Here is a 26,404-nt window from a genome sequence, read left to right as displayed (position 1 = left end):
GCACCAAATGACGTCATGAATATTTATAATCTACCAGAGAAGAAAACTCAAAGTGGGCAGATGCTTCTTGGTTGTTGTACAACATTGTATTATAAGAACACATCCAAGTATAGCGCCTGCAAATAGTCCACAGCAAATAAATAATTAACAAATGAATGCATGGAAAGGAGCAACAATAATATTTAAAACGTTTATGAGCACAGTTGTTCTTTCTATCTTTATGATTCATAAATGAAATAAATTATTGAATTCTTGCCTGAGTATTAATAAAACTTTAAAAAGGGGAGCTCTGGTGTTTGAGTCATTAAAATGAAGAAGTGGAAATAAAAGATAGGTTTTCATGTTCTTATTTTAAATTCATAAATTGCTACATTTTATTCATCCCTTGCATCAGAAATTTTGATGTTTTAGCACAGGTTGTTTGCTCTGAATTTGTTCCATGCTATTCTGTTTTGTCTTCACAGAGGAGTTAGTGCCTTCCAATGACTGAAAATATTAACTCAAAGCAAAAATAAATTCTTCACTTCAGGACTATGTTATTAACATTTTAGGAAATTTGTCATGCACATTTGTAAGGCAAAACATAATTTGTTTCCTTTGTGGCAAGTGAGACTGTCATAAATAGTGGAACCATCATTTACTATGGGCTTATAAAGGTTTTATATATTTTTAAATTTCCATACAGAGAAATGCAGAAAAATAAAAGGAAAAAATAAGCACATAGCTATAATTGTTCTTGAGATTCTGTGCAAATTACAAACCACAAAAGCAGAGATCAAGTAGTTAAAAAATAGGGAAACTCTCAGGGATGGAACATGAAATTTATTCATATTATCTTCTCTCTTTGCAGTAAAAGCAATATTTTTTACCTTGATGTGATTGCAAGGAAAAAAAAAGGTTATTCTCTATAAAAGAATAACTGTGACAATTAGGTAACAGGAATTTTCTTAAAAGAAGATTTATTTGTTTTGTTTTTGTTTTGTTTGGATTAATACAGAGTATATGTCTCTTATTACTCAGAAAAATCTCAGCAAATTTTATTAACCAGAACATATGTAGTTTTAAAAAGTTATAACTATATCATCTTAGTCCAAGACTTGACTTCAATAAGAGGAGGAAAGGAAATCAAGAATTTTTCAATCATTTAAATTTTCCATTTTTGTGTGTAATCTAGAGGCATTAGAAGTAACTTGAAACCTTGGGATCTACCATTAAACTAATAGTTTGAAATGTATATTATATATATATATATTTTTTCCTAAAGTGCTACATGTATTGCATTTTTTAAGATGAAAATTTGCCTTACACCATAATTTTAAAGTAATTTAAGTTTTATAATTAGAATTTTTCAAAATACACAGCTTTAGACCATATAAATATAAGTAAAGCATTTAAAATCATATTAAAATTGTTAGGCTTTTTTCACTCCTAATAGGACACCACTATTATCCCTATTTTAAAATATTTATTTAAAATCAAGAGTACATGGCAGTTTTACCCTATCATATTACTATATATCATGCTATCATAAATATATTACTTCCTTATTTTTAAGTTAAATTTTAATAAACTGTTATTCACAAGACATTGTGGTCTGCAATGTGGAGGAAATAGGGTTTATTCTCTGTCTTTTATGAGCTCATGTATATTAGTTATGACCTATAGCTTTTTCACCTATATTAGTTTTCTAGGACTACTATAACAAAGCTATACATTGGATGCCACTTGTGGCAATCTGAGGTTATTTTATGGAGCTGAAATTTGGAAAAACCATGTTTGTAACCTAATCTATTCCTCTGGATGTGATACCCTTTGATTGCATTAAATTCAGCTGAATTGTCTTGATTAGATTGCCTTTAAAGATTAGGATTTTTTTTTTGGACTACATCAGTGAGGTATGACTCAGGTTGAGTCACTACCCCGTTGATGCATCTGATATCAGTGGACACTCACACAGGAAAAGAGAGCTCTGTCATTTTTTATCCTGCGCGTGACAAAAAGAAGTGTCAAACAGCTGAAGCCCTGGAAAGAGATGAGCCATTTTGCCTGAAGCTTACAGGTGAATATGGGAAGAGAGCAGAAAGTCAGACACTGATATAGAAGGTCTGGAAAAAACAAGCCCAATGCCAGAAGAGATTGGAAGCCCTAAGAGACAAGGTTCCAACTGATTCCTAGTAATCTAAGCAACTAAAAATCCAACTCCTTTTAAGGGAACATAGAAAAATTCAACAACCAACAACATAATACTTATAATGTTGTGGTAGATTGAATTATGTATGCCCTTATGCCCTCAAAGAACATGTTCTTATTCTTAATCTATGTTTGTGTGGTGTGTGAATTTACTTGAAAATCAGATATTTGGAAGATGTTGTTATTTAGTTAAGATGTGGTCATCTGAATTAGTACAGGTATTAACCCGTATTACCAGAGGCCTTCTGAAAGAAGAAATCAGAAGTCAGAAACTAGAGAATGAGCAAGAAGCCAGAAGTCAAACAAAACCAGAAAGGCAGGCAAAAAGAGAGAGAGATTGGCATATAAGAAGCAGGGATGCAAGCCAAGGAACCCTAAAGATTGCAGCAAGCCAGTCCAGAATGATAAAGACTTTGAGTAGAAAGTTTGTTCTTGCTGATGCTTTGATTTTGGACTTCTAGCATCTGAAACCATTTGACAATAAATTCTCCTTGTTTAAGCCAAACCATAGTGTGATATTTGTCATAGCAATATGACAAGCTAAGACAAATGAGTAGTATCTAATTGAAATACAGAAAGCAGGAAAATAGCACCCACAGGGAGCATAAAAAAGCAAGCAATAAAAACATACTCAGAAATGATAGGGTTACTGAAACTAAAAGGTGTATATATCTGGTTATAAATATTCTCCATATGTTAAAGCAGGTAAAGAAAAATAATCATGATTAGAAGAAAAAACAGTATCTTTAAGAAATGAAAGGAAATTTACAAAGAAAAAAAATTGATACCTGAATTGAAAATTACATACAATGGAATAAACAACAGTTTAGGCAATGTAGAAAAATAGCAATAAAAGTGAAGATATACAATATAAACTATGCAAATGAAGTACATACAGAAAAAAAGAATGAAAAAATTATAGAGCAACATTGTCTTGTGGGACAGTAACAAGAAGTCTAAAATTTGGTTAATTGAGGACCAGAAGAAGAGTGTGTATGTGTGTGTGGGGGGGAATAATTGAAGAAATATTGGCCCAACACTTCTCAAATTTTATGAAAATTATAAACTTAGATCAAAGAAGCACAATGAAAAAGACATTATATACAGAGGAACAAACATAAAAATAGCAGAAGATTTCTCATGAGAAACTATGAAAGCCAGAAGATAATGTACAGAAGTCTTTAAAGCACTGAAAGAAAATACAAAACCACAAAATACTTCTCAAGCTGCATATAGAACTACCATATGATCCAGCAATCCCATTACTAGGAATATATGCAGAAGAACTGAAAGCAAGGATGTGAACTGACATTTGCACACCAATGTTCAAAGCAGCACTATTCACAATTGCTAATATATGGAACCAGCCCAAGTATCCATCAACCAATGAATGTATAAACAAAATGTGGTATATGCATACAATGGAATACTATTCAACTGTAAGAATAAATGAAATCGGGATGCATATGACTACATGGATGAACTTTGAGGATACTATGTTGAGTGAAATAAGCCAGAAACAAAAAGACAAATATTAAATGGTCTCACTAATATGAACTAAATTGATGAGTAAACTCATGAAGGTAAATTCTAGAGTATAGGATACTAGGAGATAGAATGTGGGATGAGAATAGGAGCTAATGCTCCTATTGTTAAAGTGTGGAAATGAATAGAGTTGATGGTAGCACATGATAGTGATATAACTAACACTGATGATTTAGTAATGTGACTGTAGTGAAAGGGATAGCCTATGGATGCAAATGTCAGTTGAAAGGAAAGTAGAGGATAACCTAGGGAATGAGTAACAGTGATTTCAGAGGTGGGAGAAGATTGCAGTTAATAGTATAAATATAAGAATATTCTGGGAAGCGGACTTGGTCCAGTGGTTAGGGCATCTGTCTACCACATGGGAGGCCCGGGGTTCAAACCCTGGGCCTCCTTGACCCGTGTGGAGCTGGCCCATGCGCAGTGCTGATGCGCACAAGAAGTGCCATGCCATGCAGGCGTGTCCCCCGCGTAGGGGAGCCACACGTGCAAGGAGTGCACCCCGTGAGGAGAGCCACCCAGCGTGAAAGAAAGTGCAGCCTGCCTGAGAAGGGCACCACACACACGGGGAGAGCTGACACAATGAGATGATGCAACAAAAAGAAAACACAGATTCCCGGTGCCGCTGACAACAGAAGCGGCCACAGAAGAACACACAGCAAATGGACCCAGAGAACAGACAACTGTGGGGAGGAGGGGGAAGGGAAGAGAAATAAATAAAAAATAAATCTTTAAAAAAAAAAAAGAATGTTTTTTTACAAAGAGTTAAGAATATGGTGATACATGGGAAAATTACAACTTATGTAACTTATGGACAATAGTTAACAGCAATACTATAATATTTTTGCAGGAATGGCAAAGAAGATATATCAATTCTAAGGAAAAATTAGGGGGTATAAAGGGGTATGGAATTTTTCCCTTTGGAATCATGAAAGTGTTCTAAAATTGTCTGGGGTGGTGAAAACACAACTCTGTGATGAAAATGAGATCCACTAAGTGTATACCTTCAACAGATTGTGAAAAGCATGAGACTGAATAACACAGGGAATCCTGTGGTAGATGATGGACTGTGGTTAACTGCACAAATATGAGAATGTCCTCTCATGAACCGTAACAAATACATAAGGCTAATACAAGGTGTTAATAGGTGGGTTGGGGGAAAAATACACCAAAAGTAAGAATACTGACTAGAGTTAGGTAATATTTTGATGATAGTCTTTCATAGTTTGTTAACAAATGTTTCACAACAGTGCAAGATATTGTTGGTGGGGTGGTGTATGGAAGCCTTGTATGATTATATGCATGGTTGCTTTGTACGTTCACAAGTTTTACTACACACTTATTATTTAGGTATGGTCAAGTATGAATGATATGCTTCCATAAAATTGTATAAAAATATTTTTCAAAATTGGTGATGAAATAACTTTTCCAGACACATGAAAATGAGATAATTCATTGCCTGTGCAACTGAATAACAAAAATATGTTAAATGAAATCCTTGAGGTTGAAATAAAAATGATATCACTTGAAAATGTGTATTAACATACATAGTGAAAGCCACCAGAAATGGTAAATATGTAGATGAATATAAAATGTATTTTATTATAATTTTAAAATCTTCTTAAAGAAAACTTATACAAATAATAACAAGGAATTGTGGAAATTATAATAAATGAGAACTAAAATGTATAAAAATGCCATAAAAATAAGAGGAAATGGAATCATACAGTTAAGTTTTACATTATACATACAATAATGTAGAGTGCAATAAGATGAAGAAGATAAAGATGGATAATTTTATGTTTTATTTAAAATGAAATTAAAATGTAAAATAAAAGTTAGAAAAAGATATATAATGCAAAACGGAGTCAAAAGAAAGATTCGATGGCTATATAGATGTCATAAAATATAGATTTAAGAACACTGAATATTACCAAGAATAAGGAGAATATATTCTTAATGGAAAAGGGGTAAACTCACTAAGAATGCATAACAAACCCAAATATGTCTCTACACAAATAATACTACAAAAAACAAGAGGCAAAACTCACAGAAACAAAAAAAGAGTAATAAACAAATTTAAGCTACTTTTCCCAAAAGATCAGGAATGAGGGAAGTATATCCCTTCTTATCATTTTAATTTAACATCCTACTAGATGTTATAGCAAGTGCAATAGGGTAAATTAAGGAAATAAAGGTTAGTGGTTAAGAGTACAAAAACAAGCTTGTTTTTCTACTGAAAAAATGTACATCACTATTACAAGGTGTTAAGAATATAGTGATAAATGGAGAAAATACAATTGTAACCTATGGACTATAATTAACAGTGAGAGTGTACTATTTTTGCATCATTGACAATGAAGTTCTTCTATCAGTGCTAAGGGACGACAATATGAGGATATATGTAAGTGCTGAAATTTTATTTTTGGAGTATTGAAAACATTCTAAAATTGAGGGGATGACAGCACAACTCTGGTGAAACTGAGAGTCACTTAATGTAGCCTTTGGAAGGATTGTGTAAGGCATGGGACTGTATAACATAGTGAAACCTGGGTGGATGATAGATTGTGCCTAAAAAGTAAAAGTATGAGAACTCTTTTACATGAATTATAACGAATGAACAATACTAATATGTCATGTTAATAATAAGGTGGTTTATGGGAAAAATAAACCTAATGTAAGCTATCGACTACAGATAGTAGTAATATTTAGATGTTCTTTTATCAATATTAACATGTGTTCCATAACAACGCAAGTTGCTGGTGGTGTGGCAATGTATGGGAATCCTGTACGTTATGCATGATTGTTTTGTAAACCCACAAACATTTAATAAAAATAAAACAAATAAGAATGGGTTAAAAAAAAACTGGTAGGAGAAACTTGTGGCACCACTGCTGACCACTCCCACCTTGGTACAGGTGGAGCCAACCTGCCCTTTCATTGTAGGTCCCTAGCTATATTCTAGAGAGAACATATATACCCCTAAGCTCATACTGGGATACCGACATGTCAGTGCCAATCTATTAGATGTATGTTTGAAAGACTGAATGAGGGCACTCTTCTCTGGACTGCTCTCCCAGAACTTGCCTGCAGACAGAAATCATTCATAGACAACTAAAGTGGTGAAAGAAACAATTAATGGAAGCAGCCTGGATCAAAGGATTACGGGCTTCAAGAAATACAACAGATCAATGCTACAGTTTCTTCCATTACTAGTCATAATAGTTCTATAGTATAATACCAGTAAGTTGCTGAGGGCAGGAGAGGGATGAAGAGATGAGATGTGGGGGCATTTTTGGAACTTAGAGTTGTCCTCAGTGATATTGCAGGAACAGATGCAGGACATTATATATCCTGCCATAACCCACTGAATGTACTGGGGAAGAGTGTGAAATACAATGAAAACTATAATCCATGCGGTGCAGCAGTGCTCCAAAATGTATTCACCAAACGCAATGAGTGTGCCACAATTATGAAAGAGGTTGTTGATGTGGGAGGAATGAGGGGGTGGGGGTGGGGTATATGGGAACCTCATATTTTTAATTTAACATTTTTTGTGATTAAAAAAAGACAACAGTGCCCAGGTTGGGTGGGGACTCTATTTTAGAAGGATTTGAAGGGACATTCAGTTTCCTTTAAAAAAGGGAATTCCTAACACTATGAACACATACCCATGACAAGGCTAAATCTCAAAAAAGATTGAAGGGGCCCTGAACGTTAGCCTAGAGCTTATCTTCTTGGTAGGAAGACTAAACTCTGAACAAGACCACCAGTCAAAATAAAGCCAATTTGAAAGGTTGTGAAAGGTTTTTATGCATTAGTTTGCTTTTTTAAAAAATATAGCTCTTAGCACTCAAGGAAATCTCTATCACTAGCTTGAGACAAACTTAAGGAACAGACACCTAAGGGAGTAAATCTGAGAATTAAAACAATAAAATAATAAAATGTACATGTGCAGCAAAAGAACACAAGACAGAGAGAAAGGAAATGCTGATCCATTCAAAGGAATAAGATAAAACTTCAGAAACCATAAATAAGAAGTCCAAACTTTGGACATAGCAGACAAAGATTTAATTTTTTTTCAATATGCTCAAAAAGTTAAAGGGAAAAAATAGAGAAAGAACTGAAGCTATCATGAAAATTATTAAGAAAATTATCATCTGAAGAAAGAGAGACATTATAAAAAGAAACAAAACAGAAATTAGTACATTGAAGACCACAAGAATTGACATAAAATATTCCCTAGAAGATAAATAGCAGATGATACTGGTAGAAGAATAAGTGAAAGAATTCAAAGACAAGGCAGTTGAAATGATTCAGACTGGGAAGCAGAAAGAGAAAGAAAGAAGAAAAGTGAATTTAATGTAAAAGACCTGTGGGATTTTATCAAGCTTGTGAGTATATGTATTAGAAAGTTCCAAATGGAGAAGAAAGAGAAAGGGGCACAAGGAATATTCAAACAAATAAGGCAAGAAAACATCTCAAATTTAATGAAGGATATGAATATACATATTCAAGGAGGCTAAGAAATGACAAAGAAGATAACTCAAAGGAAACTACACAGACTCACTGTATTCAAACTATCAAACATGAAAGACAAGTAGTATAGAAAGCTGCAAGGAAAAAACAAACACACACACAATATGTATGTGCAAGAGAGTCCAAATAAGTTTAAATGCTGATTTCTCATTAGAAACCATAGTGGCAAGAAAGCAGTTGCAAGAAATATTTAATGTGCCAAAAGAAAATAAGCTGCCAAACAAGAGTTTTATAGCCAACTAAACTGTCTTTTAAAATGAGCAAGATATTAGGACAATCCCAGAAAAACAAAAGCTGTGTGAGTTCTTTATGACTGGACTTACTGCATAAGTAATGCTTAAGTGAATTCTTCAGATGGAAGGGAATGACACTAGATAGTGGATCAAAGTGGCATAAAGAAATAAAAACCTCTGACTAAGGTTACATATTAAGTAATTTTTAAATACCAGTATTTTTGCATTGCATTTTGGTATGTAACTCCACTTTTTACTTTTTTCAAGTTCAAAACTGCAAATGCATAGAGATCAATGATGAATCTATGGTTTCAGACACACAATGTATGAAGTTATTTGTAACAAGAACACCAAAATGTGGGAGAAGGGATGGAACAATACAAGGATACCTCATTTTATAGTACTTTGCTTTAATGTGTTTCACAGATATTGCATTTTGACAAAATGAAGCTTTATGGCAACACCATTTCAAGCAACTTTCCAACACTATATGTTCACTTCATGTCACTGTGTCACATTTTGGTAATTCTTATAAACTTTAACATTATTATTATATACATTAAGGAGATGTGTGAAAAGAGATCTTTTTTTTAATATCCCCCTCTTATGGCTTTTTTTGTGTGCTATCTACTCTCTGTGTTCATTTGCTGTGTATTCTTCTGTGTCTGTATTTATTTTTATTTCCCCTTCCCACTTGTGTCTTGCTTGCTGTCTCCTCTCTGAGTCCATTTGCTCTTCGCTCTTCTGTGTTTTTGCTTGTCTTCCTTTTGTGTGTGTGTGTGTCACCTTGCTGAATTGGCTCTCCGCAGTGTTTGCAAGTGAGACTGACTTCACAAGGAGACTCCGGGACATGAACGCAGGGCCTTCTATATGGCAGACAGGAGCCCAGCTGATTGAGCCACAACCACTTCCCTTGATAAGAGATCTTTGATGTTACTATTGTAATTGTTTTGGGATGTCCTTAACCATTTAAGACAGTGAACTTAATATTTGTTGTGTGTGTCTGACTGTTTCACCAACAGGCCATTCCCCGAGTCTCTCTCACTACTTGAGCCTCCCCACTCCCTGAGACTCAATGATACTGAAATTAGACCAGTTAATAACCTTACAATGGCCTCTAAGTGTTCAAATAAAAGGAAGAGTCACACATGTCTCACTTTAAAACAAAAGCTAGAAATGATTAAGCTTAGTGGGGAGGCATGTCAAAAGCTGAGATTTTCCAAAAGGTAGCCCTCTTGTACCAAACAGTTAGCCAAGTTGTGATGCAAAGGAAAAGATCTTGAAGGAAATTAAAAGTGTTCCTCCAGTAAACACACAAATGATAAGAAAGTAAAACAGCTTTATTGCTGATATGGAGCAAGTTTAAGTGGTGCAGTTTAGATGATCAAACCACCACAACAATCCCTTAGGCCAAAGTCTAATACAGAGAAAAGCCCTAATTCTCTTCAATTCTTTGAAATCTGAGAGGAGTGAGGAAGCTGCATAAGAAAAGTTTGAATCTAGCAGGGATTGGTTAATGCCATTTAAGGAAAGAAGTCATCATTATACAAACATGCAAGGTGAAGTACTAAGTTATGATGTAGAATCTGTAGCAAGTTATCCAGAAGATATAGTTAAGACAATTGATGAAGGTGGCTACAATAAACATATTTTAATTCAGACAAATCAGCCTTATATTAGAAGAAGATGTCATCTAGGAAGTTCATAGCTAGATAAAAATCAATGCCTGGCTTCAAAGTTTCAAAGGGCAGGCTGACTCTTTCTTAGGGACTAATATAGTTGGTGACTTTAAATTGAATCAATGCTCATTTACAATTCTAAAATTACCAGTGACCTTAAGAATTATGTTAAATCTACTCTGCCTGTGCTCTATAAATGAAACAGCAAAGCCTGGATGACAGGACATCTGTTTGCATCATTATTTACTGAATATTTTAAGCCCACTGTTGTGACCTGCTGCTCAGGAAAAAAGATTCCTTTCAAAATACTGCTATTCAATAACAGTGCATCAGATTTAGTCCTGACTGAGATGTACAATGAGATTAGTGTTATTTTCATGCCTGATAACATCCATTCTGAAGTTCATGGATCAAGGTGCATTACAACTTTCAAGTCTTATTATTTAAGAAATACGTGTCATAAGGCTATACCTCTGATACACAATGATTTCTCTGATGGATCTGGGTAGAGTCAATTGAAAACCTTTTGGAAAAAATTCACAATTTTAGATGTCATTAAGAACATTTGTGATTCATGGGAGATCAAAATATCAACTTTAACAGGGATTTTTAAGAAGTTGTTTCCAACCTTCATGAATTACTTTGAGGGGCTCAAAAGTTCAGTGGAGAAAGTAACTACGGATATGTTAGAAATAGCAAGAGAACTAGAATTAGAATTGAATCCTGAAGATGTGACTGAATTGTTGCAATCTTATGATAAAACTTGAACAGATGAGGAGTAGCTCCTTATGGATGAGTAAAACAAATGGTTTGTTTAGATGGAATCTATTCCTGGTGAAGGTATTGTAAAAGTTGCTGAACTGACAAAAAAGGATTTAAATATCACAAAGAATTAGTTGTTAAAGCAGAGGCAGAGTTTGAGAGTTTTGGCTCCAGTTTTGAAAATAGTTCTATTGTGCATTGAAAGAAGTTCTAATGTGAGCAAAATGCTATTAAATAGCATCAAAGCCTACAGAGAAATCTTTCATGAAAGGAAGAGTTAATTGACACAGCAAATTTCATTAGTTATCCTTTCCACATTGCAGGGGTTAGGGTTTTGGTGCCCCTGCAATATGGACAACCCAAGTAAAATTTTTGGCATTCTCTTTATACCAGAAAAGAAGTCTGATTTTTTTTTTCTTTTTCTTATATGGGGTGTTTATAATACCTTATTGTAAAATTTGGGTTACATATTTGGTCCTAAGTCATATGTCAGTCACTGTTAAGTAAAAATACCATAAGAAAAAAAAATTAAAAAATACAAAATAAATTTGAACTTTTAAAAAATGAAAAAAATTTGAGGAGCTAATCCTAAATATACTGCATGTACAGTAAAAGACATTAAAAACATAACCTTTGAAATTCCCTAAACTTTTTCTGTGTCTTCTGCAGGCTTTTGTGTGCCATCTGCAGCTTCCACAAAACTCCCCCCAAATTCCCATTTAATTTCTTATGCCAACTAATGATATATCAAAACCACAAACAGGAAAGTTGCAATGTGAAGGGATAACTGTATTGTTTTATTCTAAGAAATTGCTACATCCACCCCAAACTTCAGCAACCACCACCCTGATCAATCATCAGCCATCAACATTGAGGCAAGACTCTCAGTCTCACGAAAAGATTATGATTCACCAAAAGCTCAAATGATGCTTAATATTGTTTAGCAATAAGATATTTTTTATTAAGGTATGTGCATTGCATTTGTAGACATAAAACTATTACATTTTTAATAGACTTCAGTAAAGTATAGTTGTATCTTTTCTTTCAGAGTTTTTGAATATCCTGTCCATTTTTATTTATTCTTAATTTAAAAAAAAATTGTTATAGAAGTTGTGAGTTTACAAAACAGTAACTCATACCATACAGGATCCCCATACATTGCCCCACCAACAACGGTTTGCATCATTGTGGAATATTTGTTACAAATGATGAAAGAACATCATCAAAATATTACTGCAAACTACAGTCCATATCTTACATTTGTTGTATATTTCCCAGAAACCACCCTATTATTCACACCATGTATTAGAATTAGAATTGTGTATTGTTATAATAATTCACGAGAGAACATTCTCGTATTTGTTCTGTTAACCACAATCCACCACAGGGTTCACTGTTATACAGTCCCATGCCTTGGGCAGTTTATTCAAAGTGTACACTCAGTGGCTCTCAATTTCATCACAAAGTTGTGCTGCCATCCCCTTATTCAATTTTATGTTTTCACTAATCCAAAAGAAAGGATCTCATACACCTTTATATCTAAATTCCCTTAGAATTTATATAGTATCTTCTTTGCCATTATGAAAAATACTGCAATATTACTGCTAACTATAGTCCATAAGATGTATTTGTTGTATTTTCCCATGTATCACCATATTCTTAACATCTCATAATAGAATAACATTCTTTTCTTAATCAATTTTATTAATGCATATTAATAAAGCATACAATTCATTCAAGATGTGCAATCAATGGTACTTGCTATAATAACATAGTTGTGCTGTCATCACTTCAATCATTATTAGACCATTTTTGGTATTTCAATAATAATAATAAACAAAAAAACCAGATGTACAAACAAGAAAATTCCTCACCTCTCAATCTCTCCATGCTTCCACTGCTGTACACAGCTACTGTTTCTGGCTATTCAATCCAAAGGGTATAATCAATGGGTTTTAGTATATTCACAATGTTTTACATTCATCATCTTAAAAATTATAGAACAATTTCATTACTCCAAAAAGAAAAACTCCAGACCTCTTAGCATTCCTTCCACAGACCTACATAAAAACTAATCTCCTTTCATCTTTATGAATTGATTTATATTTACATTTTATATAAATGGAATCATACCACATGTAGTACTCTGCATCTGGTCTCCTTCACTTAGCATAATGTGGTTTTTCGGTCTGATATTAGCATTGTGTAGTATTAACTTACATTTGTTCAGTTTCAAGGAAATATGGTTCTATTTATGCAATTCTGCCCATTTTCATTTTTCACATAATATATTTATTTTTTTCTCTTTATTTTTAATGTTACATTAAAATAATATGAGGTCCTCATATACCACCACCCCTCTCACCCCAATCCTCCGCCCATAACAACATCCTCCTCCATCATCATGAGACATTCATTGCATTTGGTGAATACATCTCTGAGTACCGCTGCACCTCATGATCAATGGTCCACACCATAGCCCACACTCTCCCACAGTCCACCCAGTGGGCCGTAGGAGGACATACAATGTCTGGTAACTGTCCCTGCAGCACCACCCAGGACAACTCCAATCCCCGAAAATGCCCCCACATCACATCTCTTTCTCCCACTCCCTACCCTCAGCAGCCACCATGGCCACTTCCTCCACACCAATGCCACATTTCTTCGATTAATAATCACAATAGTTCATGAATAGAATATCAATAAGTCCACTCTAATCCATTCTCTATTCCTCCATCCTGTGGACCCTAGAATGGCCATGTCCACTCCACATCTATATCAAGAGTGGGCTTAGATTCCACATGGATGCTGGATGCAATCCTCCTGCTTTCAGTTGTAGGCAATCTTGGCTCCCTTGTATGGTGGTTGACCTTCTTCACCTTCATGTTATCTGTGTGGGGTAAGTCCAATAAACCAGAGTGTAGGAGCTGCAAGTCTGTTGAGGCCCAGGGCCTGGCTATTACATGGTCAGTCCAGAGATTCAGGTCCCCTGGGTATACATTAAACCCCAGCACCAACTATATTTCTGGTAAAAGTAACATAATATATTTATAATTCACATAGTATATTTAGTTCATAATAGGGAAATCAGACAGTATTTTTCCTTTTGTGTCTGGCTTGCTTCACTCAACACAATGTCCTCCTGGTTCATTCATGTTGTCATGTTTTATGACTTCATTTCTTCTTGCCACTGCATAATATTCCATTGTATTTATACCCCACAATTGTTTTTCCATCCAGCAGTTGATGAACACCTGGGTTGTTTCCAGATTTTGGCTATTTTGAATAAAGCTACTATGAACATCGATGAGCAGTTATCTACTCATGTTACCACTCTCAGTTCTTCTGTGTATATACCGAGGAATGGTATTCCTGGGTCCCATGGTAAGTATATATTCAACTTCATTAGGAACTGCCAAACAGTCCTCCACAACGGCTGTACCATTCTACATTCCCACCAACGTGAATAAACATTCCTGTCTCTCCACATCCTCTGCAACATTTACAGTTTTCCAACATTTAAATAGTGGTCAGTCTAATAGGTGTGAAATGATACCTCATTGTAGTTTTGATTTGCATTTCCCTAATCACTGGTGATGTTGAACATTTTTTTAATGTGTTTCTTTGACATTTGTATTTCTTCTTTGGACAGATATCTTTTCAAGCCTTTAGCCCATTTTTTAATCAGATACTTTGTCTTTTTATTGTTAACTTGTATGATCTCCTTATATATCATGGATATTAAACCCTTATTAGGTATGTCATTCCATTTGGCCCTGGGCTTTTCATTTTGAGGAAGTTTTTGATGATTATTTGAATCTACTTGTGATTGGTTTGTTGAGGCTTTCTATTTCTTCTAGGGTCTTCATGTGTTTCTAGGAATTTGTCCATTTATTTATAATGTCAAGTTTGGTGACGTTCATTTGTTCATTGTATCCTCTTATTAACTCTTTTATTTCTGTGGGGTCGGTATTAATGTGCTCCCTCTGATTTCTGATTTTATTTATTTGCATCTTTACTCTTTGATTCATAGTTAATCTAGCTGAGGACTATTGATTTTGTTGATCTTCTCAAATAACCAAGTTTTTGTTTTATACATTCTAAATCTATTTGTCTGATAGAAGTGTAGCTATCCCAACTCTTTTTTGGTTACAATTTCTGTGGAATACTTTTTTTCCAACCTTTCACTTTCAACCCATTTGTGTCCTTTTATCTGAGGTGAGTCTCTTGTAGATTGTATATAGGTCATTCAATATATGCAAATAAATATATATGTATATGTATATATTAATCCATGGTACCAGTCTGTGTCTTGTGATTGGGGAATTCAATCCATCAATATTCAATGTTATAACTGTAAAGGCATTACTTAGTTTATCCATTTAATCCATTGGCTTTCTGTTTCCAGATCTTACTATGGTTTTGTCTTTTTACCTTTTTTTATGCTTATTAATATTCTTCCTTTCTACATTCTTATCCAAGTTACTCTCTCTTGTCATTTCTTTTCAGGCTACAGCACTCTCTTTAGTTTCTCCTGTAAATCCAATCTCTGGGTGACATACTCTCTCAGTGGTTGTTTATCTGTTAACAATTAAAACTCATGTTATTTTTAAAGTTAACAACTTTATTTAAAATTCAAAAAAAATAGAAGAACAGAAAAAGGCAGTTCAACAATTATGGAAACATTACTTCTAAAAGTCTTTTTTTAGGTACTTTTATCTTACCTAATTCCAACTGCTAACTCATTTGTTCCTCTACTGTTCAGAAAGATACATGGGTGAACACAGATTAATTAAAATGACATAGTCAAGGTCTCCTTATTAATGAAAAAATATGAAGAAAAAAATGCTTAATAATATTCATATCTCACAAAACCAAAACCAAACCCCATATTGCTTTTTTACCTTTAGAACTAATACAGTACCAATATTGCTCTTGCTACAAATATATTATAATGTTGTTGTTAATTATAGACCATAACTTACATTAGTTATATTTTCCCCACCTATCAACACATTCTTAACACCCTGTAGTAGAACATTCCTATATTTATATTACTAACCACAATCCTCATTTACTTCCAAAATCATTGTTATACATTTGCAATATTATCCTCCAGCTATTTTCCAACTAACATGAACCTTCCTAAACTACTCATTTCAGCCACAAACACATCCATAAATCATCAGTGTTTGTTACATTCATTAAAATGTGTTACCAGCAAATCCAACCATTACCATATATTTACATTTGGCATAATTAAATATTCTACATACATCCAGCATATTCTTATTGCATCTCCCATCGACATACCCTTCATAGCCCAACTCCATTAAGTCTACTCATTGTGTGTAGTTCATATCAGGAATACCATACAATATCTGTTCTTTTGTGTCTGGCTTATTTCATTCTTCATAATATCTTCAAGGATCCTCCATGTTGTCATGTGCTTCCCCAATTGAGTTCTTCTTACAGCTGAGTAATAGTCCATCATATGAATATACCATATCTTGTTTATCCATTAATAAGTTGATGGATACTCAGGTTGCTTCCATCTTTTAACAATTGAGAATAATGCTGTTATGAACACCAGTGTGCAAATATCTGTTTGCATCCTTGCTTTCAGTTTTTTGAATATATTCCTAGTAGTGGGACTGCTGGATTATATGGCAGTTCTATATTTAGTTTCCAAAGGAACTGCCAGATCTTCTTCCACAATTTTACAGCCCCACCAACAATGAAAGAGTGTTCCTATTTCTCCACATCCTCTCCAGCTCTTAAGGCTTTCTGTTCTTTTAATAATGGCCATTCTGTACAGTGTTAGATGATATATCATAGTAATTTTAATCTGCATTTCACTGAGAGCTAGTAATGTTGAACATATTTTAATACCTTTTTTCCATTTGTATTTCCACTTCAGGAAAATGTGTGTTCAATTATTTTGCCCATTTTTTATTATGGTTGTTTGTCATTTTGTTATTAAGTTTTATGATCTCTTTATATAATATGAAGATGAATCCTTTATCAGCTAAATCTTCTGAAGGTTTTTAGGGGATAAAAACTTATCCTATTTTTGATGGCCAGTTTTGCCAGATAAAGAATTTCTAATTCATTACCTTTATTATATCTTACCCCATCCTCTTGCCTCCATAGTTTCTCATGAGATATCACCAACTTAGTCCTACTGAGTTTTGCTTTAATGTGAATTGCTTTTCTCTTTTTATTTATTTATTTATTTAATTGTATTTTTTGAAGACACAGAGAACATTAAAAATGTTCCATTATAAAATATATGAGGTTCCCATATAACCCATACCCTATCCACTCCTCCCACATCAACAACCTCTTTCATCATTGTGGCACATTAATTGCATTTGCTGAATACATTCTGGAGCACTGCTGCACCCATGGATAATAGTTTACATTATAGTTTACACTCTCCCCCAGTACATTCAGTGGGTTATGGCAGGATATATAGTGTCCAGAATCTGTCCCTGCAATATCATTTCAGACAACTCCAAGAACCCAAAATACCCCACATCACATCTCTTCTTCCCTCTCCCTGCCCTCAGCAACTACCATGGCCAGTTTCTCCACATCAATGCTACAATTTCTTCCATTACTAGTCACAATAGTTCTATAGTAAAATACCAGTAAGTCCACTCTAATCCATATTTTATTCCTCCATCCGTGGACCCTGGGATGGTGATGTCCACATCACCTCTATATTGAGAAGGGAATTATATCCCACATGGTTGATGGATGTGATTCACCTGCTTGCAGTTGTAGGCACTCTCCATTCCCTGGTGTGGTGTTTGACCATCTTCACCTCCCTGTTAGCTGACTTGAGTAAGTTCAATGAACTGGAGAGTAGGAGTTGCAATTCTGCTGAGGTTCAGGGTCCAGCTGGCACATGGCCAGTCCAGAGATTCAAGTCTCATGAGTATACACCAACCCCAGTACCAACCACAGGTTCAATAGAAGTGACAGAAGAGGCATGTATAGAATGGTCACATCTGAGTCCAACTTCATCACACTCAAGAACACTAATTCCAAAGAAGGGCCCACTGACAAGGCACTGAACTCCAGAGTCATCTGCCATGACCGTAGAACCTGTGTGTCTCTGTAGGCCTCAGGAGCACCAGTACCTGGGATGGTATCTACTTTGCCTGTCTCTGGGGTCCTGTGAAGATGTGTTTAAGTGCGACCCCCCTGATGACCTCCCAACTCTTTTTTGAAGACTCTTAGCCATATAAACTCATTTGTCTTTACCATTTCCCACTTTTATTCAAGGTCTTTTTCTAGTTGCAATACCAGTTAGTGATAGTAATCCCTCGGCACCAGGGCGGCTCATCCCCAGAAGTCATGACATGCGTTTCTCTTGTTGCTTTCATAAGTCTCTATTTATCTCAAGCATTTGACATTCTGGATACTAGTTGTCTTGGATTAGTTCTATTCAGATTTTTTCTATTTGTGGAATATTGTCCTTCTTGGATATTGATAGTTATTTCTTTCATAGAGATTGGGAAATTTTTAATCATTTCCTCAAATATTCTTCCTGCCCTTTTTCAATTCTTTTCTCTTTTTTGGGACACCTATATGTGTACATTTGTGCATATTCAATTCCCTGAGGTCCTATTCAATTTTTTTCCATTTTTTTCCTCTTTCTGTTCTGTCTTTTCAAGTTCAGATACTCTGTCTTTCAATTCATTTATTCATTCCTTGTCCAACTCATATCGGCTGTTATGTGCCTCTAATGTATTTTTTCCTCTAGTGTACTTTTAATCTTATTATGTTATTATTTCCTACAAGCTCTGTTACTTTCTTTGCAATCATTCAAATTCTTCTTTATGCTCACCCAGTGAACTCTTAATATCCTTTATCACTTTAGACATGTTTTCCTTCAACTTCTTGATTTAATTTAAGAGATTTATGTGAAAATTATTAACTGTTTTAAATCCTGAGTCTCATCAGGACTTTTAATTCTTACCTTCCTGTTTATTAGTATGACTCGTAAATTTTTGCTGATGCCTAGGCATTTAATTATTTTAGTGAGTTACTCTTATGGTAAATTTCTCTCTTGCTTAGTGGCTTTGTTGCATGGTTCTTTGATTTTTGCTTCATCCTATTCTAAAACTTTTAAATTATTCTATGTCATCTTCCTGGAATCTTTAAATGAAACTTTTATACATACCAGGAAACCAAAAAATTCATGTGACTTGCTATATTCACTTTATTGCCATGAATATCTCCAAGGTATACTTGTATAAGAACAGTGTTTCCTTATGCTATTGAAGTTTCATTGGTAACATATCAAGATAAATTTTTATATATTTAGAATGTTAGATTCAAGTTTCATTTTAGCCACAAGGAAAATATCTGAAACATTTACACAAATAGATATGAAAAAGAACTCAAAATGATACACTACAATAAATAAAATAAATATGAAATAGGTATTAACAGATGATTGGAAGGACAAAGAAAAGGTATAAGACTATAAAAAAATAGCAAAATGGCAGGTGAAAGTCTTACAATATCAGTAAGTACTTTATGTATAAATTGATTAAATTCTTCAGTCAAAAGATAAAGATAGGCAGTGTGGATTTTTAAAAAATGACCCAAATATATACTGCTTATAAGAGAATCGCCTTAAATTCAAAGACACAATTAGTATAAAAGTGAAAGGATGGAAAAATATTCCATGCAAATAGTAACCAAAAGACATCTGGGGTCCTAGACTTTAAATAAAAAAACTGCTACAAGAGGCAATAGGAAATTCCTTGTTTATGAATTGGAAGACTAAATATGGTTAAGATATCAATTCTACCCAAAGCAATTTGCAGATTCAGTACAACACCAATAAAAATTCCAATAGCCTTTTTTGCAGAAATAGAAAAGTCAATAATCAGATTTAGGAGCAGATATAGCTCAAGTGATTGAGCGCCTGCTTTCCAGGTACAATCCTTGATACCTCCCAAAAACAAACAAAGGAATGAAAAAATCATCTCCCACTGAGAAATGAATGTAGCTCAGTGGTTAAGTGCCTGTTTCCTGCATATGAGGTCCTTGGTTCAACCCCCAGTACCTCCTAAAAAAGTTTATATGGAAGGGTAAGTGGCCACGAATAGCCAAAATAGTCTTGAAAAAGAAGAATAAACTTGGAGAGCTCATACTTCCCAATTTTAAAACTTATTACACAGCTAAACAATCAAATTGAGAGTCAGAAATAGACCTTCATATCTAAGGCCAATTGAATTTTGACAAGAGTGTTAAGTCCATTAATAGGGAAAGAATAGTCCTTTCAAAAAATGGTGCTTGGAAAACTGGATATATATATGCAAAAAAATGAAGGTTGATCTCTACCTTATACCATGTACAAAAATTAACTCAAAATGTATCAAAGACCTAAATATAAGAAACAAAAGTATAAAACTCATACATGAAAAGATGTAGAAACATTTTCAGCACCTTATGACAAGCAATGAATTCATAGATTTTATGCCAATGGTAAGAGAAACAACAACACACAAAACAGATAAATGACACTCCATCAAAATTAAAAACTTTTTCACAACAGAACTTTATTAAGGAGGAAAAATACAACTTACACTGACAATATATTTGGGAACTATATATATGATAAGTGCTTATAATTCAAAATATATACCATTCAGCAGCAAAAAGACAATCCAATTTTTTAAAAAGCAAATGCTTGAATAGACATTTCTCCTAAGAAGATAAACTAAGGGTCAATTGAAAGATGATCAACATCATTAACTACTAGAGAAATTCAAATCATTACCACAATGGGATACAATATCACACCCACTAGAATGACAATTTTTTTTTTTTAATTGAAAATAGCAATTTTAGAGAAGATGTGGAGAAGTAGAAATGTTCGTACACTCTAAGTGGGAATGTAAAATGCTTCAGTTGCTACTGAAGTTTGTAGGAGTTCTCACAGAAGTCAAGGATTGGTCAGTTTAAAGCAAACTGGAGTGAAAAGGGAAGTTGGTTTGCGTCCAGAGGGTGGCTGAGGTGTGTGTTATGAGATGTGTGGTGCTTAGGGCGGTTCCCTGGTTTGCAGGGTGTGAATGATAATGGTTGGGTTGAGGTAATTGGTAAAGACTGAGGCCTGGGAAGCAAAATGGATGCCCAGGCAGCACAAACATAATGGAGACTCAGGACAGATCAAATCAGATAATGCTTGTGAAAACGCCTTGTGAAATATATAGGAAAAGCCTGATTTTTAGTAAATTGCCAAAATTTGACTTTTTTACTTGCCATGTGATGATTTCATATGGCTCGACATCATTCTCAGATATTATTTGTTGCTATTAATAATGTTGCTCTTTCCAACATAGGTAAAGCTATAAAAAGCAGGTAGCAACAAAAATATTTCAGATAAAAGAATTAGCATGAATTAAAGACTGGGAATGGAAGGGAAAATTATGAAGGCATGATGAAGGAACAATGAAAAGAAAGTTGTTGTGAGGAAAAGTAGGGGAAGGAAATTGGGCAAGGTAGATGATGGTCTTACAGAGAAAACCAATGATTGCTAGCCTGAATAACTATAACCTAATTTAAAGGCAATGGGATTTTTGAGGAGAGGTGTAACATAATCAAGGCTTTACACGAGAAAGTTTATTCTGGCATTTAAAGAAAAGCGGAGAGAATGAAGGAAAACAATTTAGAAGGATGCTTCATCTCACATGGGCTTACATGAACTGTGGCTGAATGAGGGCGGGAAGGGTCATGATGAGAAACAAGTCTTGAAATATTGCCAGAGGACAAATCAAACAAGATGTGTGTTTTGTTTCTGATGGAGAACTCTAATTAGGTTTATCAGGAGAGAAAGAACAGAATATTTGAATAATTTACAAAAATACCTTGGGAACCCTAGTAGAGGGTGTGCTGGACAGAGGAAATGGTAAACCTAATTTTTACAATAAACCTATAAGGTGAATACATATTAATTCAAATTTCCCCCCACTTCACTCTCAGATGTGTCCTGGTTTGGACAATACATAATATGGTCATCCAGCCAAGCAATACTTTGTCCCTGGGTGATGGTAGGATATTACAACCATGAAACAGTGCTAAAATACAGCAGCTACACCAATGGATGCATTGCGAAGGATTGGAAGAGAGGAGATTTGACTTCATATTCTAGCTGTCTCTGGAATTGGCTTTTTAAAAATTTTTAGTCAATTATTACTAAGGAAGAATCAAAGATGATTATAGTTAGAAATGACATTAGAAATAATTTTACCCAATTGTTCTTAACTTCTACAGTATGTGGAAACATGGAGATCATATATGATATTTGGAGGAATATGACCTCATAAGATAAACTTTGGAACAAAGTTGTGTGTGTATGTGATTCCCCCCACCCCCAATAAAAATGTCCCCAACCTTTTATAATTATTAGAATTGTGACTTTTTTATAGAATCCAACCTAGAGAAAGTAGATCACAGAGAGGGAAAGGTGTGTTCTCACATAACTAATCAATAACAGAGCTAGCAGTAACCCCTATTCTGTGCTCTTTTTCTTACATACATGTAAAAATAATTGAAAGGGTGTGCTTTTGTGTTTATTTTAATATTTGATATAGTTTGCTTGGAGAGAAGATGAATAGTGAGTGTGAGATCCAAGACATCAGGGACTGCATTTATTTTTTTGAAGTATCTCCAGTGCAGAGAACAGAGACTGACACATAGTAGGATCTCAGTAGATATTTGTAGAATGAGTCGATGAATGGCATCAACTGATCTGATTCGCTGTATTGTTGCAGTGTTCGATTTTTCTCCTGAACAGCGTGTATATTTTTGCCACAGGGTGGAGCCATTTTTGCAGTTATTTGAAAAGTGCAGCTAAAGAGAAATTCAAATAACCCAGTGTACTGTTTTTCTTTTGATAAAATTAATAAATCCAAACTATGATATGAAATACTTTGACAAATTTTCTAGCATATCTATTCACTTAGAAATCTTTCATAAAATGGTACAATGACCACAAGTCTTGAAATTGTTGCAAAGGAGGGAAACATCATATATGTACAGCTTTTACTTATACTGGTTTGGTGTAGGGGATGTCCTAATCCATGTGACATTCATCTGAATGGCTAGTAGGCATCATTTTACAGTACTATTTTGGACATTCACTACTCTTGGAACTGGAAAAAGCCTCTATAATACAGTGGGCAAGCCAAGAAAGAGAATTTCAACTGGTATCTAAAGGTGATGATGGGCAGGATGCTAATGTCTTTGAATGAGAAACAAGGAAAACTGGAACTTCCCCAGATTTCTACATTTCACCTCAAAGGAAGGTAAATCAATGAGTTGGGTATTATTAGAGGTAGATTATAGAGCTGAGTGGTAGAGTTGGTTGGACTGAGCAATTATGAAGTCGCTACTGCCAAGTCTAAGGAGTGGGTGATACTTATTTAGCACAAGGGAAGCTATATTTGCTTTCTTAGCTTTGACATTTAATAATTAGGGAAAGAGAACTGATAAAAATCCCAGCATCTCTACTTAACATCATTTTAGAATTGACTTTCTGGTTCTTTTTAATGCCTCTAGGTTCTCTCTCTGCACAGTCACCCTCATTCAATATTTGCATACCTGTCTCCTTCCCCCACCCTCATATCTATGCTATCTTCTCAAACCACCAACTATGACTACCAGCCTCATCCTCTTCATAATGTCCCAGGTTTCAGGATGATATGTGACTAAACATTAAAATGCTACTTCTACTACATTTCTATATAAGTGATATAAACCATTGCTTTTATTTCTTCCAGTTAAGTAATCTATCTGAGAAATTCCCCTCTTTCTTCTGGTTGCCTAATAGATCACAAAGGACAGCTTTTCAGTCTAGAAACCTGTCGTGTTCCCTGGCTGCTAAAACAAATACTATACAATGGGTTGGCTTAAACAACTGGAATTTATTGGCTTACAGTTTTGAAACTAGCAGTCCAAAATTGAGGAATCAGCAAAATGATGCTTTCTCCTGGAAAACTGTAGTGTTCTGAAGCTGGCTTTAGGTATCCTCAGTCTTTGGCTTTTCTGTCACATGACAATGCATACTGTGATGTATTCTCCTTTCTTCTCTGAGTTCCATTTACTTCTGACTTCTTCTTGTGGCTTTTTCTATATATGTCTGAATTTTATTCTGCTTAATGAATTCTAATTCATTTATTTCAATTAGAAGTTAATCTCATTCTAATTCATTCTTAATGAACTTTAGTAATCCAAATTAAAGACTTACCTGATTCACTGGGACCACACCTTAACTAAAATAACATCTGCAAGAGATACTATTTACAATGAGTCCACACCCACCTAAATATGGAACAAGACCAAGCACGAAGGTACACAATTCTATGCACCTTGAGACCTCACTCAAAGACACAGGGTACCAATACCACCTTTCCAGTCAGAGAGAGGGACACTGAGAAAACAGCATGCATATACCACAAATCAAACCACACTTGATAACTAGAATAATAAACCCAGTGCTTTGTTGTTTAATATCAAAAGATGTCTAAGATCAGAGAGACTTAAGAAGAGGAAGAACATGATATATCAAGAAGATACTTGCCCTAGAGGAAAATGGACAGTTCATGGACTAGAAGAGTAAACTAAAATAATTGAACAGATAGAACTCTTAAATTTGGAGTATATTAGAAATTTTGAAAGATGCTTTGAAAATAGAAATATGAGACAAAGTTTTTGAATTTGCAAATATGATGGCTAAAGTTTGTAATTCAAAAGAAAGTCTAACAATATTAAGGAAATCTCACTGAACATAGGGCAAAATAAGATAGAAGCATGAAAGAGATAAAAATCAAGTATAAAATTAAAAATTAAAAAAAAGGGATAGAGTCATCAAAAGTGAGCATGAAAAAATATCAGTGCTAAAGAAAAACATTAATCTTCAAATTGGAATGACCAAAAAATTCCAAGAAAAAAACAGTAAATAAAGAATGACTCTGGGAGGATTCCATAATCAGAATGGTGGTGTGAGGAGCCCCCACAGACTTGTTCCCCAAGAAAATAACCACAGCTGATGAAAATTATTTAAAGAACAATCACCACTTAAAGTATCTGGAAATAGTTCTAATGGCTTAAAGCACATGGAGAACTATTTATTGAAGAAAATTTACTGTATTTCAGTAAGATCAGTAAGTCTTCAGCACTTGAACAAGGGCATATTCTCTGCACCCTCCACCCCAGCTTAGCTTGTAAGAAGCTCCACTTCCTGGAGGGGTGGCTAGGAAAACAGGGCTCCCTTACACCTTGAATCTTGCTTTAGTTTCCTAGGCTGTTCAATGAATTACCATGAAATGGGTCAGATTAAACAATGGGAATTTATTCATTCATGGTTTGAGGATAGGAAAATGTCCAAATCAAGTCATCATCAAGATTATGCTTCCTGAAGATCCTCGGGTCCTCTGTCACATGGCAAGGCATATGGTGGCATCTGCTGGTCTTTCCCTTCTCTTCAAGGTATCATCGATTACAGCTTCTTGCTTCCCTGAATTTCTCTCTCTTAGAATTTCATTCTCTTATAAAGCACTCCAATAATAATATTAAGACCCATCTTGATTGAGGTGGGACCTACCTTAATTTAAATGAAGTAATCCCATCAAAAGATCATAATTACAATTGGTATTCCAACCTAACTCCTGAAGGGCATGGGTTGGGGCCACCACAAAACCAAAGAACACACCTGGTTTTGAGCCAGGCATAAGCTTTATTTGGACTTATAGACAGGAGAGAGTCTCTGATGGCAGGGTCCAGAGAATGAAGGTAGCTTTCCAAAGACACAAGAAAATACAGGGTGAAATAAGGGGTTTCAGAACAAAGACATTCCATAGGGTATTGATATGGGCTATATGTGTGAGCTCTGTAAGTACTCAGGAATAATATGGGCTATATGTGTATTCAAAAATGATATGGGCTGTGTGTGTATTCAAGCTTACCTCGTTTCCTAAAAGCCCCTAGGCCCCAAGAAACTGAAACCTGATTGGACAAAGAAGGTGTTTTCATGGCAAAATCTCTCCTGGCCCCTTCCTGTGTGTCTCTTGTATAAAGGCAACCTGAAAACCCTGCTCAGGGCTTAGTCTTTGGACATAAGTCTGCTGGGCCTGGCCAGCTAGTAATAAACCTTCCTTCTCAGAAATGTTTCACATCCTGGTCTCTTATATTGCAATTCCAAATCTTCTCGACTGCCACATTTCTGGGGGCTCATCCAGGATCACTGCAAAGGCCAGAGACAGCAATGTTTAGTTGCCCTCTCAGATGCCTCTGAGGAAGCTGGGAGGGCCCAGGTGAACCCTGGCTCAAGGCACCCCTGGACCTTTATAGTCCAGAAAGTTTGTGGACTCTGCCAGAACCCTTCTGGAAGAAACCAGAGGCATCAAAGGGTTTGAAGGAGACCCTGAGAAT

The sequence above is a fragment of the Dasypus novemcinctus genome, chromosome 4 (assembly GCF_030445035.2).
Source record: "Dasypus novemcinctus isolate mDasNov1 chromosome 4, mDasNov1.1.hap2, whole genome shotgun sequence".
Taxonomy (NCBI): Eukaryota; Metazoa; Chordata; class Mammalia; order Cingulata; family Dasypodidae; genus Dasypus; species Dasypus novemcinctus.
This window is presented reverse-complemented; position numbering follows the sequence as displayed.